This window comes from Cnephaeus nilssonii (genome assembly GCF_951640355.1).
Source record: "Cnephaeus nilssonii genome assembly, chromosome: 15".
Classification (NCBI taxonomy): Eukaryota; Metazoa; Chordata; class Mammalia; order Chiroptera; family Vespertilionidae; genus Cnephaeus; species Cnephaeus nilssonii.
In genome coordinates, this window is record NC_137086.1 from 24,867,240 (window position 1) to 24,880,025 (window position 12,786).

At 43.7% G+C, this 12,786-nt stretch overlaps 1 protein-coding gene, 1 long non-coding RNA gene and 1 pseudogene across 9 annotated transcripts in view; 1 reads left to right on the plus strand and 2 right to left on the minus strand.

The window, feature by feature from the left end:
- The window catches only part of LOC307111706, a 34,199-nt gene extending 28,296 nt beyond the window's left edge, over nucleotides 1-5,903 (minus strand). For both annotated transcript variants that reach the window (XR_013814612.1, XR_013814613.1), the window contains exons 1-2: nucleotides 5,514-5,903; nucleotides 4,175-4,288 (exon numbers count right to left, since the gene is read on the minus strand). This is a non-coding gene — a long non-coding RNA (uncharacterized lncRNA). The remainder of the gene's footprint in view (nucleotides 1-4,174; nucleotides 4,289-5,513) is intronic.
- SOCS5 (suppressor of cytokine signaling 5) overlaps nucleotides 1-12,786 on the plus strand; it is an 85,783-nt gene that overhangs the window by 32,074 nt on the left and 40,923 nt on the right. For 3 of the 6 annotated variants that reach the window (XR_013814611.1, XM_079791695.1, XM_079791694.1), the window contains exon 1: nucleotides 6,377-6,644. The exons of 1 other annotated variant lie outside the window; for it this stretch is intronic. The gene's annotated coding sequence lies outside the window, so the exon portion shown is untranslated. Of the gene's footprint in view, nucleotides 1-6,376; nucleotides 6,936-6,997; nucleotides 7,421-12,786 lie in introns of those variants that run through there. 2 more of the 6 variants (XM_079791696.1, XM_079791698.1) reach the window with 2 other exon arrangements.
- LOC307111703 (small ribosomal subunit protein uS8-like) lies at nucleotides 7,836-9,683 on the minus strand (annotated as a pseudogene). The gene has a single exon. The product of its transcript is annotated as a small ribosomal subunit protein uS8-like (transcript).

Here is a 12,786-nt window from a genome sequence, read left to right on the forward strand (position 1 = left end):
AAGAAATGGTAACTTATGCCATAAATCAATGTAGGCGACAGGCAGGCCTGGGGACTATGTTAGGCAGAGGGATATAACAATGACCTGACATTAATTTTGCACTCAAGGAGCTGAAAATCTATCAAAAAATATAATTTTATAATTATATCTAGAGGCCCGGTGCAAAAAATTCATGCACGAGGGGGTGTGCCCCTCAGCCCAGCCTGCACCCTCTCCAATCTGAGACCCCTTGAGGAATGTCCGACTGCCCATGGGCAGTCGGACATCCCTCTCACAATCCAGAACTGCTAGCTCCCAACTGCTCGCCTGCCTGCCTTCCTGATTGCCCCTAACCGCTTCTGCATGTGAGCCTGATCACCCCCTAACCACTCCCCTGCCAGCCTGTTTGCCCCTAACTGCCCTCCCCTGCAGACCTGGTCACCCCTAACTGCCTTCCCCTGCAGGCCTGGTCCCACCCAACTGCTCTCCCCTGCAGGCCTGATTTATTAGATAAAGAAATCCCAACTTTGTAGCCTTGAGTGGTAAAAATCCCCAAGGCCATTTTTGTTGGGATTTATTTATCTAATAAATAAATAAATAAATATTCTACCCACAACTGCCCTTCCCTGCAGGCCCAGTCGCCCCCAATTTCCCTCCTCTGCCAGCTTGGTCACCCCTAACTGCCCTCCCCTGCAGGCTTGATCGCCCCCAACTGCCCTCCCTTGCAGGCCTGGTCCCTCCCAACTGCTCTCCCCTGTTGGCCATCTTGTGGTGGCCATCTTGTGTCCACATGGAGGCAGCCATATTGTGTGTTGGAGTGATGGTCAATTTGCATATTACTCTTTTATTAGATAGGAGAGAGGCCTGGTGCACGGTGGGGGCCAGCTGGTTTGCCCTGAAAGGTGTCCCGGATCAGGGTGGGGGTTCCCTTGGGGCATGGGGCGGCCTGGGCGAGAGGCCTATGGTGGTTTGCAGGCCAGCCATGCTCCCTGGCGACCCAAGCGGAGGCCCTGGTATCTGGGATTTATTTATCTTCTATAATTGAAACTTTGTAGCCTTGAGTGGAGCCAAGCCTCCTGCTTGCTACATGGCCACAGCCATTTTTGTTGGGATTTATTTATCTTCTATAATTGAAACTTTGTAGCCTTGAGTGGAGGCCTGGGCCGGCCAGGGTGTGCGGAAAGCTTGGCTTCCTCCATTACTGGGGAAACCCAAGCCTCCTGCTAGCTCCATGGTCGCAGCCATCTTGGTTGGGTTAATTTGCATACTTGCTCCTGATTGGCTGGTGGGTGTGGCCTGTGGGTGAAGTGATGGTTAATTTGCGTATTGCTCTTTTATTAGATAGGATATCTAATATCTACATAATGCAAATCATGTTCATATTTATAATTACCTCATTTGATCACCACAAGAGTCCTAGGTGAGTATTACTATAATTGTTATGATTACAAGTTTTATAGGTTAAATAACTGAGGCCCAGAGAGGTTATGTGACTTGCCCTGGATGGCACAGCAAGTAATGAATAAGATTTTTAAGTTAGACCCAGATATTTTGACTATCTCTCCTGTTCTATTTTACCACTATGCCTATTCAGTGTGATAAATGTATGTGCAACATGCTATGGGAGGTCAAGTATAACAAAGAGACTTTTTGTCTGGAGAGGTCAGGGAAGGATTCATTGAAGAAAAGTCATATAAATGGAGTTGTGAAAGGTGAGCAGGAGTTTCTAGGTAGAGAAGGAGACATGTTTCAGACAGAGATCTGATAAAAAGGGAAGATGAAAATGTATAGCATGTTGCATGTTGTGGGGAGCAGAGGAGTCCAGAAGGAGAGGTTGGGGCCCTATTCTGTGAAAGATTTTCGGTACCATTTTGTACACAGTTGAGTAGTCCTTGAATGCAGAGGATTGAAACAGCCAAATCTGCGTTTTCAAAAGAAAATTAGAATGGCAGATTGGTGGGTGAATTGGAGCATGAAGAAACAAGTTAGGCATTTTTCTTTCTTTTTTTGTGTGATCGTGCAAGCAAGTTTAAGTGTCTGAGGGAGGAAAGTGGAAACGAAAAAGACAGATTACAAAATGTGTGAATTAGAATCACTTTGGGGAGGTGGAAGAAAGCGAGGAGTAAAGATGATTTTTAAATATTTTTAGCTTATATGACTTGGTAGATGATGATTTTTCTCAACCAACTTAAAGAATACAGAAAAATGATTTGAGGAGATGGGGGTTTTCTTTTAGCTAAGATTTATCTTTTACTCATTTTTCATCTGAGGTGCCTGTTTGTAATGTCTAGTTAGATATGTTAAACAGATAGTTAAAATTTTGGGCCTAGACTTTGAAAGCGACGTTAAAGCTAGACATCCATTTTTTTGGAGTCATCAAATTACAAGTTGTATAAAAATTTCTATAGCAAAAGAGGCATAGGAAACTTTTTGGCTTGATGGAAATGTGCTATTTCATGGTTATGATAGTGATTACACTGTTTGCATGACTTAAAACAGATCAAATTTTACACATAAATGGGTGTATGTTATCTTAAATCCCTTATAAAACTAAAAATAGAAGTGAACTGCTTTATATAAATAGTAAGTGATAAATAATTTTATTTTTTATTTTTAATCAGTTGATTTTTAGGAAAAAAAGAGGAGAGAATGGGAAATTGTTCTACACACATCAGTTAAAAACATCAGCACGGAAAGCTGCCATGGTTTCTGTTGTTCCAGAAGCCAGTGCTAGATGTGCCAGTTTATGGGCCATATGGGAGTTCTGCGTTCAAAATCGTATTCCCTCCCCAAACCACCCTCCTCCATCCTCAGCACACCTTGTACCACCTGGGTTGACTTCTGTATTTGGAAGAGCTGAGACAAGAAAGGTGCTTGAAGAATATAATATGACTCATTGCTGAACAAGAAATCTTTCCTTATTGATTGATTTTAGGCTAAAGGCCAATTTGGCCTCCTTTTATGGCACCATTCCCTCAGCATCACTTCCGAATTGTCCTTTCAGTGCTCAGCTTAAAATCTACTTTGCTCAAAAAAACATTTTTAATTTGATAGGAGGAGGTGAAGTCTGATACCTGTATTCACCCATCAGTGTGGACACATCTACCATGAGTATACAGTTACCAAATTTGTATCTTTATGTTCACATCTCAATTCTGTCACTTACTAAGTCTTTGAGACCTTGAAGAAAATGAGACTAATAAAATCTACCTTGCAGGATGGTGTGGATGAAGTCAGATAGCATAAGTGAAATGCTGAGTATGGCACTGAGTAGGCACTTAATGAAAGGAAGATATCTTGTCAAGCCTGACTATACTTTCTGAATTATTTAGTCTGTATCATAAGTTGTTTTTTTTTCCCCAATGTAAAAGCACTCTTACCTGCACTCTGCACTCTCACCCTAACTAATACATCCTCAGGAGACATTAGGGAATGATGGTTAAGAAGCTAACAGGTCAAGGATAAAGTTGAAAAGGATTTATATAATATATACATAGATGAGAAGAGATCATTCTGGGGAGATGGGGGGGCGGGGTGAGGAACTAGATCCAGAGATGATGGCAAAGGTCTTTACATTTCCTATTTCCATTTATTTAAAAATGTATCTAGCTAAAAAGAGGGGACAGAAGGACCCATCTTGATGAGTGGAGCTGCAAGCCTGTGTGCCAATACACCTGGTATCAATTCATGCCAGCTGGGAGAGGAGCTTGGCTCCTCAGTGTTTTACTACCATGGTTTCCTGGGCTGGGCAGCTGGGTGTCTAATAATGATAAAAACCATAATAATACTTCATAATTACGCACTGCCCTTTGCCAGAACTTGGATTTAATTACAGTGACTATGCCGGAACTGGCAACGACTCTCTCCCTGTCGGGGTGCAATACCCAAGGGCCTGGAAATACAAAGTGAAGTGGCAACTGCAACTTCTCCTGCAGCGTCTACCCTGGCAATTCACCCAAAGTGCTTTGAGTTGGAAGCTCATCATCGGAAACAAAGAGTACTTTTAAACTGCCCACATGTACTTGGCACTGTCAAATAAACGGTGTTTATGAAGCAACCACTGCTACACATGGGGCCCAGCTTCATGGAATCCCAGGCCTGGAAGGGATGAACACAGATTGTCTAATTTATTATTACCCTGTCGCCGACCATGAGGCATCACTACCACTAGATTCTAATAGGTGAGTTCACTGACCTTCCATTCTGATTTGGGCCAGGGATGCTTCTGTGGCAGTGTGATGCAGGTCTCAGGCGATTCACCAATGCATTTAACACTCATTTTTCTGAGCACACATTCTGGGCCAAGGTGCTGAGGAGACACAAAGATGTATAAAGTGAGGCATAATCCCTGCCCTCAAAGTAGCTTATCTTCTAGTTGGGGGATTTGTATTCAGACAACTGTTAACATAAAGATAGAGAAAAGTTCTGGGCTTTACTCTCTTTAAGAATAAGAAGAAAGGATGAGTGTTATGGGGGGGAAGAAGGGGAGACAAAGACTGAGGTGAAGAGCTGGGCAACGACTTCAGGAGGGTCTTGCAGGTGTCCCCGTCTTTTTTGTTGTTGTTGTGGGGTGGGTTTTTGTTTGTTTGCTTTTGTCTTCATAGCAACTATCATCTCCTGAATTATCTTGTTTATTTGCTACTTTACTGATATACTCTTGTATGTCTCACCCCATTCATGAACCTTATCAGTTTTGTTCATCACTGCAGCCTAAGCATCTCAAATAATCCCTGGCACATAGTAAAGTGCTTAGTAAATATTGGCCTAATGAGTAAATGGCCCAGGTGAGGCAGTGGCTGTGGAAATGGAGAGGAAAGGGCATTTGGTAAATCGAATCAACAGGGCCAAATTAGAAGGGACAGAGAGGTGTTACACAGTGCTGGGGTAGCATGGAGGATTACTCCCAGGTTCCTGGTTTGGCTTAAGCGAATGGATGGTGATGTTACCAAGGAAGATAAGGAACAGACTGTGTGGACTTCTGAAAGTATCTGAGTTCCAATGATGAAGCTCAAGTGGAGATGTCCAGAAGCACATATAAGGTATACATACCCAGCCATCAAAATGATTACATCACCTACTATGCAACAGAATGATTATGTACTACTGAGGAGAGGGCTAGTGATCAGATGCTGGGCTCAAAGAGCCAACAGAGAACAGATTTGGATTAACTGAAGACAAATACAACCTGAGGCTGTAGTTTCAGGGAAATTATAGTTTCAGGGAAACTGGGGTCAGGTGTGCATTTGGGTGGCGCACGTTTCAAGAAGGATGTAGTCTATAGAATACACTGCAGTGGAGATCAAATAAGAACTAAAAAGTGACCCTTAATCTTGGCTCCATGGATGTCGCTGGCAGCTTTAAGAAGAGCACTTTCAGTGGACTCCTAGGGAGTATAATTTGACTGTACTTGAAGCGTGAACTGAAAGCTCGATAGGGTCTCATAGGCAAGTGTTTTTTCCCCCTTTGGGAGGGGGGGTGGATAGGTAGTAGTTTGTTTTACGTTTGGAGGCGTTGGAATCCAATCATGGGCTTACCTAACACATTAGTTGGTGAATGATGACAGGTTTCTAGAAGGACAGCGGGAAAGAGTCCTGGCAGCGTCACAAGGCCTCAACTATGAAGCGTCTACCCTTTCAGCCATTTCTAGAGCGGGTGCCCTTCCATACAAAGTGAAGGCAAAAGGTGGGAGACAAACACCCCTCCATCGGATTTGTGAGTCACGTTTGCGACAGCTGGGAGTCGGGATGGCAATACTTGAATTAAGTGCCCGGTTTCCCGCAGATCTTGTAATGTAGTCACGACGAGGCTCTACGCCGGAAGAAGCTCGGAGGCTCATTCACATTTTCCGACCCGTCGCTCACACTATCCATTCATCGTTTTTCCTTTCCTTTTCCTGAACGGAGTTGAAACCTGGGCAAAGCTTCCTCCCTTCTCCCACCTCAGGTTGACCTTCCGCCCCCAAGCCCACCCGCGGCCCTACTGCGACCACGTGACCACCCTCAGTTTCCCCCCCCCCATAAGTCGCTGCCGTCGACCCCTCCCCTCGAGCCGCAGCCCGCTTAACCCCGCCCCTCGAGATCACGTGACCAACTCTCTCCCACCTGACTGGCTCCTCCCTCCGCCTCGGGCCCGACCCGACCGCCTTAGCAACTGCCCGACTCCAAAATGGCAGCCGCGCACTGCGCGCACCCGAGTGGCCGGACCTCCCGGACTCCCGGGCCGCCCCCTTCTCGCTCCCGGCCGCCCTCCTTCGGCCTCCACCTACATGCCTCCGGATTGGCCACTAGGAACCCCGCCCCTCCAGAGCCCCGCCTGCTATTGGTCACGGTAGGCTGCCCTTCCGAGAGGCGTGCCCCCGCCGCCCCCCCACCCCGGGAGGTATTTTCCATTCCGAGGGGGGTTGGGGGGGAGGGGGGAGGGGAAAAGGGTGTCAAGGGGGAGGCGGCCGGGAAAGGGGGTGGGGGCCTGGCGGGGGCATCCGGCGGAGCTGGTGTCCCCGAGCTCGGTCCGGAGGGAGGGAGGGAGACTGCGCTCGCTCAGGCAGTCGGAGGGGACGGGACCGCGGGCGGGCGGGCGGACTCGCCCTCTCAGTGACTGCGCCGTCCGGGCCCATCCTGCCTGGCCGCAGGTGCCCCTGGATGAGGCCGCCCCGCGCGCCCCGACCGGTGAGTCTCCCCGCGGCCCGCGCCCAGCACGGCCGGCACCCGTTCCCCGGCCCCGGTACCGTCCTTAGCGGCTGCCTCTACGGTTCCTGGTGCCCGCGCCCGGCGCAGTCCGCCTCCGGCCGGTGCTTCCACACCCCGGGCGGAGGCAGCGTCGTGCCTCTGGCCGGGAAGGAGACAGCGGGCGTGGGACAGCGAGCCCCGTGCAGACCGCGCCGCGCGGAGTGGGAGCTTGCGCTTAGTAGGCTCTCGATGCATTTCTGTGGAATGGTTTTCTGGTTGGAGAAACGTGAGGTGTCTAAGGGGAACAAGGGTCCCCCGGGTCTAGTAGGAGGACGCTCGCGATCCAGGTCGAGGTGGATGGGGGCGAGGCTACCGGAGATTGTGGGGCAATGCGGGCGCTGCAGGGAAGGAGGCACCCGCCGACTTACTTAGGGCTCCAAGGCTCTGACGGGAGTGGGGGGTCCTCAAGGTCGAAGAAAAGAGGTCCACTGGGAGAGAGGAGCAACTGGGACGCTTGATCTGGAGGTGACTGGAGCACCTCCGGGTTTCTAACGCGAGGTGGAAAGGGATGCGCAGGCGGGTGCAGGAAGACTTCTCTGCAACTGCTTGGGGGGTCCTAAGATTCTTGGGTCCTGGGATTTGGGTATTCAGCGAGCTGAAGCGAAGTGACTTTCCGGAGAGGGGGGTTGCATTTAAAGAAGGATGCTAAGAAACAATTGAAGTGCACGTCTTGTCATGGATCTCAAGTTTGAAGGCTGGGCGATTGGAGTCTCGAGGTGATTTTGACATTTTCTCTTGGCATTCCCACTAGAAGCTGGCTGGCAGCTAGACCTTTTCCGTTATCCTTTAATTTTAAATGTATGTACGTATTTGATGGTGTTTTACAGTTACTAGTTTTGCTGGAGATTCTCAAAGCTGCACCTTGAAATTCTTGTAGCAGCCGCTCCAGCTGCTGAAGATCCTTTTTCTTCAGGTCTCTTCATCTATAGCAGTGGCTCCGTTCTTACCACGTTAGCATTTAGATTGGACTGTATTTGTTTAGTTTGCTACTGACTTTTATTCTTCCACATTAATACATAATTCACATGCTTTCTTTCCCTTGCTTTTGTTTCTTTACAAGGTCATGCAAAACTGAACCACAAATTCTATAGAAGTTTTAAGATATTTTAACTTGGTGTTGAATTGGAAAGATGCTGGTAAGTTAGCAGCCTAGAAACCAATACTAAAGTCAGGTTGAGGTTTCTAACAGTTGGGGATCTTAATGTCAGATGCTTAGTTTAATTTTAAGAATCGTGCATTTGCATAACACTCTTAAGAATGGATTAGGAACATAGAAAATGCATATCAGGGTTAGGCAGTGAGTGGCAGTCCCCAGAATCCACCTCTCTGGCAGTCCATAGAGGCACTTCCTGTCTCTGAGAAGCAGCAGCTAAGAATTGCACAGCTAAATCTTTTAATCTTTTAAATATTTCCTTAACCCCATATGTTATCTTACTAATTTCTCATAATTTATAAAATGTAAGTTTTTTTAAGGGAGTACTTAAAGAGATTTGATAAAATTTTATAGATCAGATTTTGCCTTTTAATGCAATTCATTGGTCAGAGAAAATCTGCAAAAAAGTTAATATGTTCAGTTGGCACCTCTTTAGTTCTTGAATAATTAATGGATAATTACATTTTTTTTCTCCCTATTGTCCTTGAATTTTACCGTTTGTCCTTAGGGAGAATGTACTGGCACACAAAACAGTAGCCTAAAATACTGAAACCTAACACCTTTTAACATTATAATAGCTTCTACATTTTTCACCTTGAGATTCATCTGTAGCAAACCAGTGATCTTAGAAAGCTATTCTCTGTCACCTTTGTTTAGAATGGGCTGTTTTCTCCATTTGTAGAACTAAGGGACAATAATGCAGTAATAACTAAACAATGAGAATGGGAAGCTTGGGAAAAGATATGTGTGTATGAGTCACATTTCTTCTAGAGCTGGAATTGTAGACCATGGAGATGATTATTTTGCAGATCAGGAAACCAAGGCCCAGAATAGGGGAAGGGACAAATTGCTAGTTAGTGATAGACAGATCTCTGGACTGTAGTCCAGGGTTTTTCTATTTTATCACATTTACAGTGTTTATTTTATTCTATTTTTACCATTGAGGCATTTTATTTGCACATATGTATTATACCTATAGAAAAAGAATCCCAGGATTTGCCCTCCTGTGTGTTTTTGTCTTTTCTTCATGGTCCATAATGCCCGCTGAGGTTGGCAGCACAGTGAAACGAAACTGACAGGTTGTTCTTCCATTTTGCTAGATCTTTGAGTTGCACATCAAATCTGGACTAATCACTCCATACTTATTTAACCTGCCTATGTGGTTTACAACAATTTTCCCAGCTCTGTGATCATCGGTGATTTCAGATTCACCAATGTAACCATGCTTCATCATCACAGTTAGAAACCAGATGATGAATTTGGAGCACAGCCTAATATGAACCTGGAGTTTGCCTCTCTTTTTGGCATTGCTGATACTCTTTAGAGCATCAGCCAATACATTCATGTGCCTCATTATGGTGGTACAGAAAGATGGTGGAAAAGCATAGTGTTTAAACTAAAACATTCTAGTGCCAACTATAAATGACTTTTGAATTATTTGTGATGTTGTTCCCTTCTAAAGATGAGAAGTTGAGTTGACTGATTTTTTTCTCTCCATTTTTAACACCTTCACTGAGGTGTAATTAACAAACAGTAAACTTCACATGTTAAAATATACAATTATGAAACCATCAGCACAGTCAAGATAATGAACATATCCATCACCTCCTAAAATGTCAGGTCTCTGTAATCCTTCTTTTCTGCCCCTCCCCCATTCCCAGGCAACCCTTTCTGTCACTGTGGAATACTTGGGATTTTCTAGAATTTTATATAAATAAACTAGAGGCCTGGTACATGAAATTCGTGCACTGGGGGGTGGGGAGGGTGTCCCTCAGCCCAGCCTGCACCCTCTTCAATCTGGGATCCCTAGGGGGATGCCCAAATGCCTGGCAGTTGGACATCCCTCTCACAATCCAGGACTGCTGGCTCCCAACCGCTCACCTGCCTGCCTTCCTGATTGCCCCTAACCGCTTCTGTCTGCCAGCCTGATCACCCCCTAACCACTCCCCTGCCAGCCTGATTGACGCCTAACTGCTCCCCTGCCGGCCCAATTGCCCCTAACTGCCCTCCCCTGCAGGCCTGGTCCCCCCCAACTGCCCTCCCCTGCCGACCCGGTCACCCTAACTACCCTCCCCTGCCAGCCTCATCGCCCCTAACTGCTCTCCCCTGCTGGTCTTGTCCCCCCCCCCCCCCACAACTGCCCTTCCCTACAGGCCTGGTCCCCCCCAACTGCCCTCCCCTGCCAGCCAGGTCACCCCCAACTGTCCTCCCTTTCAGGCCTGGTCCCTCCCAACTGCCCTCCCCTGCTGGCCTGATCGCCCACAACTGCCCTCCCCTGCTGGCCATCTTGTGGTGGCCATCTTGTGTGTTGGAGTGATGGTCAATTTGCATATTACCTCTTTATTATATAGGATTCTCATAGTGTGTATTTGATTTTATCTAGCTTCATTTGTGCAGCATAATTATTTTCGAGATGTTGATATTATTATCTGTATCTATAGTTCATTATCTTTTATTTGCTGAGTAGTATTCTGTTATATAGTTGTCCCAAAATTTGCTTATTCATTCTTCTATTGAGGACATTTGGGTTGTTTTTATTCTTTGGTTATTAAAAAATCTTTTATAAACATTCATGTGCAAGTCATTGGATAAATGCTCTCATTTCTCTTAGGTATATAGCTAGGAGTAGAATGACTGGGTTTGATACAAGGTGTGATTTGTGTTGTGGTTGTGGTTATTGTCCTTTATGAAATTGCCAAACTATTTTCCAAAATGTCTGTACCATGTTACCCTCCCACCAGCATCATGTAAGAGTTCTAGTTGTTCCACATTCTTGAAATTAACCACTTTTATACATGAAGTGATGTAAAGCTGTATAAGCTTTTACTGAAAATTTTAAAACAATATGCTGCATTGTTAGTGAAAGTGCTGATATTTCAGTGGAAAGGGATAAACTATCATCTAAATTTTAAATATTAGGTAAGCTTATTAGAGTAGGCTAGTGTTCTATAATTTTTATGCTAAAAATTAATTGTTAAAAGATTTTCAGTCTGGCTGGTGTGGCTTGGTGGTTGAGTGTCCACCTATGAACCAGGAGTTGGTGATTGGTTCAATTTCCGGTGGTCAGGAAATTGAACCAATTTAGTAAGTGTGAAGGTTTTATGTTAAAATGGATTCTAGTACTTTTATAAAAGAGCAGTAGTAGAATTACATGATAATTATGAAAACATAATTTCTATTATAGTTGTAATAGAGAAAAACTGGATTTGTATTTCAGCCACTTAATAACATTATGATCTCTAGCAAGTGATTTAACCATTGTGTACCTAGGTTTCCTCATCTGTAAAGTGAGGGTAATAAAAGTACCCACCTCATAGGGTATTGGTGAGGATTAAAAGTGCTTCTTTAGCACATAGTAAGGGTACAGCGAATATTAGACCTTATACTTTATGGTTCAGTAGGTATATATAGGCATTTGTATGCCCACTTGTTTCCTTGCTGTTAACAAAATCACTTTGAGGCTACAAAAAAAAAATTCCTAGATAAAAATAATAGTCTGCCTTAAGGGTAGTTAGTATAGTTGATGCTCTCTTTTTTTCCTGCTTCCTCTGTTCACCTTGGACCTTTAACTAGATGTGCATAACAAGTTGGGTGTCTGTTTTTCTGAATGTCATCAGGAGACCCTTGTTGCAGTTTCACTGTTCTAGAACCAAAATGTTAAAATTGATTTGCAGGTACTCTACTGAGTTCTAGAGGCCTACTGGGTATGCTCAGATAAGGAAACCAGGAATTTATAAGGTCTGCTATTAAACTCCTCTCTGCCAGTGGAATCATCAAAAGATCTTTGAACCTTGCTTTTTATTAACTGAATATTTTGATGACTTCATTCATTAAACTGTTAGGTTTTAGTGATAAAATTTGTGTAACTCCAATTTTGTAACATTTTGTTCTTTTTAAATTCGCTGTAACCCGGGTCTAATTAGTGTCATGAGCATGTGGTTTATCAAATGTATTTTGTGGTGACAGTGGTAGATTTCTTTTGGATATGTATTGTTTCTGCCTTAGGAGGTTCTATTGCTTTTACAGTAGCTCTTCTTCTGATTATAGTAGATTAATCTTAATTCTCAAGCATCCTTATCATCTTTCCTTGATTCTCAAGCATCTTTGTGGTCTTTCCTTCTCACAACATCTCAACCTCCTGTAACAACATGTAACTTTTCACCATCTGTAACATATGAGCTTATTTTGCATGCCTCTTTTAAGACATTAATTTCAATTATTTTTAAGTGTATGTCACATAATATTTTTAATTGCTCTTATTTTTTGAGTTTATTAAATTGAGTTTATTTTACAGGTTATATATTAAAATCATAAATAAGGTATAGCTCAAAAGCCTATTCATTATGATAGTAGTAGATTCTTGCTATATTGTTTTAGATCTCAGGCAGGCATTCTGTTGGTGGTACTTCATATGATAAATACATGGGTCATCCCTTTAGTCTGAAGTAATGCTAGCAGGACTAAAAGAGTTACATAGAGCCATCAAAAGTTTCCAGGGTTGTATTAATTTTTAACTGATACAAAGTTTTAATATATTAGAGTTACCTTCTTTTGATGAACTATTACAATAAAGATTATGAAGTTATTACAATTTATTGTACATTTTTTGGACTCATTACATGCCTTTAGAAATTTTATAGAATTTAGACATGCAGATACTTTGTTCCGTCTATTATGTAATCTAATTATATGAATAAAATATTTAGTTAAATATGGTTTCAAAAGACATTAGCAAACATGTTATAATAAAATACAACCATTGCTCAATTTTTCATTAAGTTGGAATTTTCTTTGTATATTTAAAAACAGTTATGGCATTGTGAATTGCCTGGTACTCATATTTAAAATTCATGGGGATGTGGACTGGGTAGATATGGACCATGCAAATTATTTTCTTAGCCTCAGTGTAGATGTTAGAGAATGACAGGG